The sequence below is a fragment of the Meleagris gallopavo genome, chromosome 8 (genome assembly GCF_000146605.3).
Source record: "Meleagris gallopavo isolate NT-WF06-2002-E0010 breed Aviagen turkey brand Nicholas breeding stock chromosome 8, Turkey_5.1, whole genome shotgun sequence".
NCBI lineage: Eukaryota > Metazoa > Chordata > Aves > Galliformes > Phasianidae > Meleagris > Meleagris gallopavo.
Window position 1 is genome coordinate 14,737,499 of NC_015018.2, and position 8,546 is coordinate 14,746,044.

General features: G+C 42.6%; 1 long non-coding RNA gene across 1 annotated transcript; it reads right to left on the reverse strand.

Annotated features, from left to right (window-relative positions):
- Nucleotides 1-4,931: 4,931 nt before the first annotated feature.
- On the reverse strand, nucleotides 4,932-8,540 carry LOC104911948. Its single transcript, XR_004160496.1, has 2 exons — nucleotides 6,220-8,540; nucleotides 4,932-5,233 (listed from the first exon to the last, which is right to left on the reverse strand). It is a non-coding gene; the product is annotated as an uncharacterized LOC104911948 (long non-coding RNA).
- Nucleotides 8,541-8,546: the final 6 nt, after the last annotated feature.

Below are 8,546 nucleotides of genomic sequence, written 5' to 3' on the forward strand. Positions count from 1 at the left end.
CCTCGCGCCCCGGTTCGGAAGCGCGGTACCGGACGGCGCTGCCCGCCCCGCGCCCCGGCCGCCATCTTTGATGCGGGCAGAGAGCAGCGCCTAACCCACCCCTCCTTTGCTGTCACGTCCCTTCCCCACGCGAGGAAGCGTGATCGTCTGTGATAATTTAAAAAATGTCATCGAGGTAGCAAATAGGTGCAGAGTTCCCATTACACCGCCCACAGTAAAGATGGCCAGCTGAGCCCAGAGCACTAATGTTGCGGGACCATGAGAATCGGGGTGCTCCCTGGGGAACTCCAGATGCTCTCTGGCCAGGACAGGTCCCCATGCCTGCAGCCATACCACAGCCATGATCCCCAGCTCCTGCCACACCACCTTCCTGGGTGCCTGCCCATCACCCCTTGCTGCTCTGGGACAAGTTGTCTAACCCAGCAACAGCCCGGAACCCCTGCATGTAATTTTTATGCACCGAGCAAGAACCCATTGCAGTGCCAGAGATGAGGTGATTTTACTCACAGGATACCACAGCAGCTGGCAGCCACCTGTGATACACGGCTACTGGCATTAGTCATTTTTCCAACCCGCCAGAGGCCGAGTGGAGTCACTGAGATGCGTAGATTAGCTGCCACCATGTGAGCCCTTCACCAGCTGACTTGCACCATCCCCATCCGCACAGCGTCCAGAGCTGCCGTACCACAAGACAAAACCATCAGCAAAGCCAGGCTCACCATTTTCTGTCTCCCCATCTTCCTGCCCACTTTTTCTTCCTTTGGCTGCCAGTTACCGCTAGCCACCCCATGCTGATTTGGCACTTATTTTGTTTACTTATCAGCACCAGAAACACTGATTCATTAAACTGATGTCAGAAAAGGCTGTTTTTGCCAGAAGTTAATCCTGTGTTGTTCTGTTAAGTACAGCTGTATCATTTCCAGCTAAACACATAAACTTTACAACTTCCCAATAATGTGTTTCTTAGCCTTAGTTCCCCTTCGTCTACAAAAACAGCAATACTATACTCAGAAAAAGCCAGAATTCTCACATATTTGCTGATTTTCAGGTATGTCAGAAGAGACATCTCCAAAATCTGGGGTGCTTGTGTTGCTCATGGCATCACTTAAAGATAGCAGGGATATTTATGCTTAATACCTGAGGTCGGACAGATTTTCTAGCACCTCTAAGCAGAACTCAAAACTGAACTATCACTCACAACATTCTGGTTATTAAAGTTAGTCTTAAAATTCAAATTAATGGCAGTGGGAAACAAGCTCACCCTGATTTTGCAACAATGCAGCACAACAGGCCCCCAAATCCCTCAAGGAGAATCACGAACTCTAATAAAATGTAAACACAAAATGGCTGTATCCTCCAGCCTGTGTTCAACAACTAATCAGACTTCTTAGTTTAACAACTTCAGTGCCTAACAGTCTTGTAACCGAAAATGAGGGCAAAAAATCCTGTCACATGGATGAAATAACCCTACTACAGCCTGGTTGTTCTTGTTCCATCACAGATAATAAATCAGGTAATAAGCAGCAAACTCATTTTAAAGTACCAAGAAGTAGATTCTCTCAGAAATAACTGGCTTTAACAAGCACATAAAGAATTTATAAAGGAAAATAGATGTAATATTTGCAACTGGTGCATCATGCACTGCTAGCCGGGTGAGACAAAGGACTGCCTCCTCTGTTCTGTGCTGTGTGGCCTCACCTCGAGCACTGTGTGCAGCTCTGGGTGCCACAACATAAGAAGGACAAAAAATTATCAGGGTTTCAAAGGAGAGATACAAAGATGATGAAGAGCTTGGAGGGCAAAGCATGTGAGGAGTGGCTGAGGTGGGGAGCGGAGGGCAGCGCTGAGCTTTTCTCTATGTGACAGTGACAGGGCCCGAGAGAACGGCATGGAGCTGTGTCAGGGGAGGGCAGCTGGGGGTGAGGGAAAGGGTCTGCACCATGTGGTGAGCATGGAACAGGCTACCCACTGCAGGAGGCACAGCCCAAGAGCATTTGGACAACTCTCCCAGACATAGTTTGGATTTCAGGTGGTCCTGTGTGGAGTCAGAGGCTGGACTCAGTAATCTTTGTGGGTCTCTTCCAACTTAAAATATTCTGTGATTCTATGATTACATTAATTTGCAGTATATAACAACTGCATTTTATGAATGTTAAGCTAGAGTCTGAATGAGGTACCATCAAATGCTTCTAGCCTCTTACCAATTCAGCAAAATGGGATGAAAAGTGTATTTTTCCAGGAAACTAAACAGCCTTTTATGAATACAGGACATCAGAACAGCGTTCGTTAATGGCACATTGTAAACTTACAGGTATTCCCAAGTGTATGATCATCCTGCTTAAACCTGTAGATTCTACTGTTGCTGATGCCTTTGAGGCATGGCCTACCACTAACTGCTTTTTTTGTTCAATTGCCACAAAGCTTCTAGAGATCCTTACACATAGCTGGAGTGAAAGCACTCAAGGAATCCCTAGTAAAATGGTCACTTATCAGTTATAGTCATTCACGATGGTTGTGCCACAAGTTCAACTTGTAGTCATACCATGCATGAGTCAAGCAAGCCAGTCTGAGCTTGCTAAGCCCATCCATCATCTCCCAGCCTTGCTCAGCTTGCATGGAACAGATGACCCTTGTCTTTACATGTGTTTTGGCTTCAGAAATCCCAGCAAGAAACATGGAATTCACCACTTGCACAACTAAAAATATGAGGGCTGCTCCAAAAGTAATGCCTCTTATTTATTATGTTTGTCCACAACGACAGAGGCAGATGTTGGCAGGATGGCAGTAGAGGCTGAGTCTTCCCGCCAACATTCCATTACATTTCATTGCTGTGTGACAGCGTGCAGTCTGACACACGCAACAGCATCTGACATGGAAACACACATGAAGCAAAAGTGTGTCACTGAATTCCTCCATGTGGAAAATATTGTACCCACTGACATTCACTGACACTTCCTGAACATTTATGTAGTCACATCCACTGAGCAAACCAGTGGATGTGAGCACAGTGAGGTGGTGTGTGGTGTTTCAGCAGTGGCAACAGAGGGTAACTTTTACTGGTACAGAATTTTACAAGCACAGTATGCACTGATAAAAACACATAGTTAATGGTGGCGACTACGCTGAAAAACAGCATAGCTCTTTGTAGCTGAGACTGTTCTATTAAAGTGTTGTTGTGCTCTTCATATCAGTTGTAGTTTCCATGGAAAAAAATCAGAGGCATTACTTTCAGAGCAATCTACATACATAACAACTGATAGGGTCTAGCTGCTATCTCTCCTAACTGCTTCCACGACTATACAGTAAGGAGTAGATCTTCATGAACGTGTCAATTCCTGTACATGTTATGAACTATGATACCACAGATGATTCCACTAAAATCCTTACTTATCCATCACAGTGTGAAATAAAAGTGACCTGTACCCTTACCTGATGTAACAGTAGGCAAGCACGTGAGAACTTGTAAAGCAGCACCACACTGAAATGGTCTGGGAAACTCTACATTTCATACATTTGTAACTTGTGCATTCAAACTATATCTTAGCTTTGGACTGCATTATTTTCCATTTCACAGTATTAGGAACAAAACTGTCCAGATTAGAACACATAACCAGAAAGTTCTCCATCAATCCTCACATTTTACACAATCCTAAAACAAATCTGTCCATGCTTCTGGCTTGAGAGACAGAAGAATGAGCTTTTACATAACAGCTTCAGCAGGCATTAAAAAAAAAAAGTCAGACTTGCAAGCAGAAGGTCCACAAACTCTCCTTCAGTAATAGAACTTCAAAGATCTTACATGCATTTTCTAAAAGAAGAAAAAATGTTTGGAAAGTATTTCTACAGAGAGAAATTAGTATTTCACAACAAAATGCAACACATTTTATCTTATATGGATCAACTAGCAAAACATTAAAATATTTTTTCATTTCAAATTCTATAGCACAATCTCATTTCTTTTAGAGCAGCTTCACAGACCATACAGATGAAAAGCAAAAGGAAGTCTATAAACCTAAGGATATTGCTGTCTTCATCGCACTGCAGATAGCTACACATTTTTTCCATCTCCATTCAAGTCAAACAGCCTAATCCTTTAGTTACAACTGCTTTGTATCTTTAAAAGTACAACAACAACAAATTACAATATCTTTCACTGGAAATGAAATCCAGAAGTAGCATAAAGCCAGCAAGTTGCTCTATGTTACCACATCCTTCAGGTGTGTCACAGCTTTGAGTGCAGTCAAACAAGCATTACAGAAATAATTACAGTTCAAAATGGGGGAAAAAATATCCCCTTTCCCTCACTTAATTCTGTGAAATACTCAGACATCTCCCCCTCACACAAAATTTTTATTTATTGTATAAATAACTCCAGGATGCAAACTGAAATGATTTATGAAGGGAGTTACGTAGATAGAAAACAAAAATCCTTGAGAAAACCTAGTGTGCACACTATATCTTCAAGTTCAATTTGCTTTCTTCAGTAAGATAAGATTTCCCAACACGTTAACAGCAAATACTAATTAATGACCTTTAGACAGCAATACATTCCCTGCTACAAAACTGGCTTTGTGAAATACTCATGTACTTTGTCTGTGTAAGTAACTACTCAAATTCAATATCACAACCTTGAACTACAAGCCAGAGCTGTGTTTGAAACATTTCCACTTCAAATAGACCTCAGCAACAACAGAGGAAGCCAAGGTCTTGTTCTGCAGAAAGTCCATTTTGCTTTATTACAATTGACACTATATTCAATTACTTCTCTATTCATTCAAGCCTCCTTTCCAGACCTCTTCCGTGTCTGTTTAGAAGTAACATTAGTAGATCTGACTAGATGAGTAATTCTACACAAGCTGTTTCATTGGCTGGAAAAGACAGAACTTGCAAATTAAAAAAAAATAAATAATAATTCACAGAAACTCAAAAACTCATTATGAAATAGATATGTTTATTTGCCTTGGCTCCCCTCCTACACATGAACACACACGTAAGCACCTTTAAGGACAAGACTGGTCCTGCTTACTTCAGTAAAACAATACCCAACGTCAGAGGTGTATGTGTTTGGAGGATATTAGGGTAGTACAGCTGTACTGTCAGATGGGCTGCAGGTAACGTCAGTGAAGGGAGGAGACGCCTGCCACGCTGGTGGTTCCCGGCACAGATAGCCTTCCCACGGCCTCCTCTTTCCTCAAGCTACGCTCTTTCTCAATAAAGTGTGGAATTTCTTTACCTGAAAGAATTAAGAATGCAAAAGTATAGAAACCGTATCCTATGACGCTGTTTTGATAAATCTTGCATGATTACATCAACAAGGACAGGCGTTAATCTAACTAGCAATTTGAGTTATAGATCCAAACAATGGAAACAAGTGCCTCAACTGTTACACCAGCCGCTGCAGGTTACTCAGGTTCTGGGTGTATTCCTACCAGCACAACTTTGACAACTGACAAAATTAGAGAAGTATGTCACTAGCATCTTTCAAAAATGTTTGCTTTCTAAAGGTGACTAAGTATCCATGTGAAAAAAAAAAAAGAAGTCTTATGCTTTTATTATTTTGGGAGCAAACACAATAAGGTGTTAAGTCTCATCTCTCATTGTACTGAGAGGCTATTGAGAGTACTGACATAAGGAAAGTTACTTGCGTTTGCAGATGTGGGCAACTGCAAAGCGAGGAAAGTACAAGCAACAAAAACAGAAACTGAAAAGAGCAGCAATGGAAAACACGGTGGAAAAAAAATAAAGGTAGACCTGATTAGAAAGAAAAATGGTTTACCAAATCCTAACTGAAAGCTTTGTCACAGCTAATTTAAAATATTCAGAAGCTGCTTTCATTTTTAGAAAGCTGATGAAAGAACAAGTTAAATTAAAACCTAGCTTATTATGGGAATTAAAAATGCATGTAATTAGCAACATTTTTTACAGTCACCAGTATCAAGTTGTCTAAAATCCAGCGGAATGGTAATGACAAAGGACTGCTTTTGAAAACAATTAACACAGAGTGTTTGATAATCTATTCTGAAAAGCAATTCTGTCTAGTAGTAAGAGAAGAAGAGGAATGTTGTACTTTGTACTTGTAGTCAGAATTGTCAAATTCAGTGCTTACGCTGTCTTCATGCAGATCGATTTGTTCCAACTGCCAGCTACATGGTGACTATTCAATCAATACAGCAGCTGCAGAACTGCCAAAGGGCCATCACGTAACAGAGGGGACATTACCTTGGAGGGTTTCACAAGCTGGTTCATTTTTTCTTCTGCAGACATGCACATTTCTACATAGAAATACACACAAAAGCTCAAACAAATCTACAGAGAATGTTCACATTCTTTCACGAGCGTGACATTAACAGAAGCTTGGCTGCAGTTTCCACAGGCCTCCAAAATATAACCAAACCAAATATAAAAGGGCACAAATCCTTTTTAATACTTCTTTATATTAATCCCTCATGACGTTTCTGGTAAGTTGATACCACTGCTCAACAACAAACTGTCTGCAGCTTTGCAAGCGTACTTTCTGATCAAATGGCACAGTTTACACACACAGTGATATTTCACTTTGCACAGCAGAGATGTGGTCTGAAGTCTGAAACACATAACAGGCATTCATGGCCCTGCCTAAATCCTGTTGGTTTTAGTGGGGATTTTCACCATCAACCAAGACAATACAAAACCTGCCGCCCAGGACGATGTAATGTCAGCACGATGCATCGCTGTGCTGGGAATGCCACTTTGGGCCTCGAGCTTTGTGTTTTGCTTGTTGGGTGGCAACGCCAACAACCCTCTATTGCCTTCAAATAATTTCCACTGAACCAGGTCAGCTTGGCCTACGTTCTGAGGGAGCCACTTCTGTTCTACTTTACCAGAAAGGATCAAAACGAACTAAAAAGATTAATCTGTGAAACCTCCCTGGTACCATTTGAGGACAGAAAATAACAAATTAAAAACATAAGGAGGAACATGTCTATTACTGTTGACAAGGTACTATTGATATTACAGAGTGAAATTTAACTTTTTAATGCCATTTCTTGATATTAAAACAGTTTTTGCAGTAGAAAGATACACGTTCATATTGTATGTCAGAATGAGTAGGGTGCGAGACCATCCCTGCACAGTTTGTTATGCATGGTCTTCAGAAAGAGATTGAAGAGTAAAACATAGACGTCAAGAGCAATCAATTCTCTTCTAATTCTAATTCTTCATTTAACAAATACAAAGCCATCATCCTCCAAAATTTCTCAGTGATGCTCACGTACCAGCGTGTGCATTAACAACTCATCCTCATAACACGGTAAAGGCAAGGAACCTCTGCCACTCAGCCTGGGACAAGGTCCCACTCAGCAGCACGCTTCAGCACATCCTGCAGTCACATCCAAGGGAGCACAGAGGTCTGCCAGAGCTAGCCCAGTGCCCTTCCCCATCTCACACATCCAACCAGGGCCTACAGCAAGCTGACTTGGTTCCATCATCAGCTGTATATGGCATTTCTCTGCCACAAGACCGGAGCCTTTGTTGAAATAAACTTCAGCGCAATCAGAGTACACAAGATTTAACAATGTTCTTTTTATGTTCTAACCATCGTGTAACATACAAAATTATTATTCTTGCTTTTATCAGTTGTTGCAAGAGCATGCCACCACGGCCTCCCATGCCAAAGCAAACATCCTTCACGCTTCTAATTCAGTATCTCAATAATGTAGGTGTTTTTTTTGTTTATTCTGCTTTTTTTTTTTTCCTTCTATGTTTAGGCATCAAGCAGTTACAGAGTGGTTTCCCCCCAAAAGCTTTATAAACAGAAACAGACTCAGCTTCAATTCCTTGACCCTCCTCACTTTAAGGCCATGGAAACGGCTGGTGCTCTTTACTCACAGCTCACACTCCTGTATGCCATTTATTTACTCTCAGAGCCCAGTTACCTTTTTCCCTTTCCATTATTTGCAGCTGCACTTGCTAACTATTATTAGACTTGAAAAGCCACCCTACCGCCAGGGAAGCGCCCTGACTCGGGCAACGTGAGGGTCAGCTCCTTCAGTACGGTGTCTGCACAGACAAGGGCTACACTCGCTTCAGCTCCCGAGCCCATTGCTTTATGCTATATCTGAGCGGGTCACTAGTCACGGCCGGGGTGATGTTGGCATTTCGGGACTCCCGTCATTAATCTTCATATCCTGAGCACTTGGAAGGGGATCAGGTATCAGACAATTCTATTCGCGTCCCGATAATCCCAGGAAAACGCACCCGGAATGGCACCAACAAAGCCCCGCCGCCGTTCTCTGATCGCACTCCTTCACTGAGAACCCTTTCATTTTTCTGCTACGATATTAAAACCGAACGGGTCGCCTCTGTGCACGCCGTCAGCCAAAAGGGTTCGGTCGGCGCAATCACGGAGCGCTGCTGCCCGTCAGCAAGCACAGCAAGCGGCACCGAAACCTCGTCCCACATTATCTCAAATGGAATACTTCCACAGGATCTCAATGTCCCGACAAAAACCTGTCCGTGCGCGAGGACTGCTGGACAACCGGAGTCCCCGTCCCAGGGAGCACAAGCGG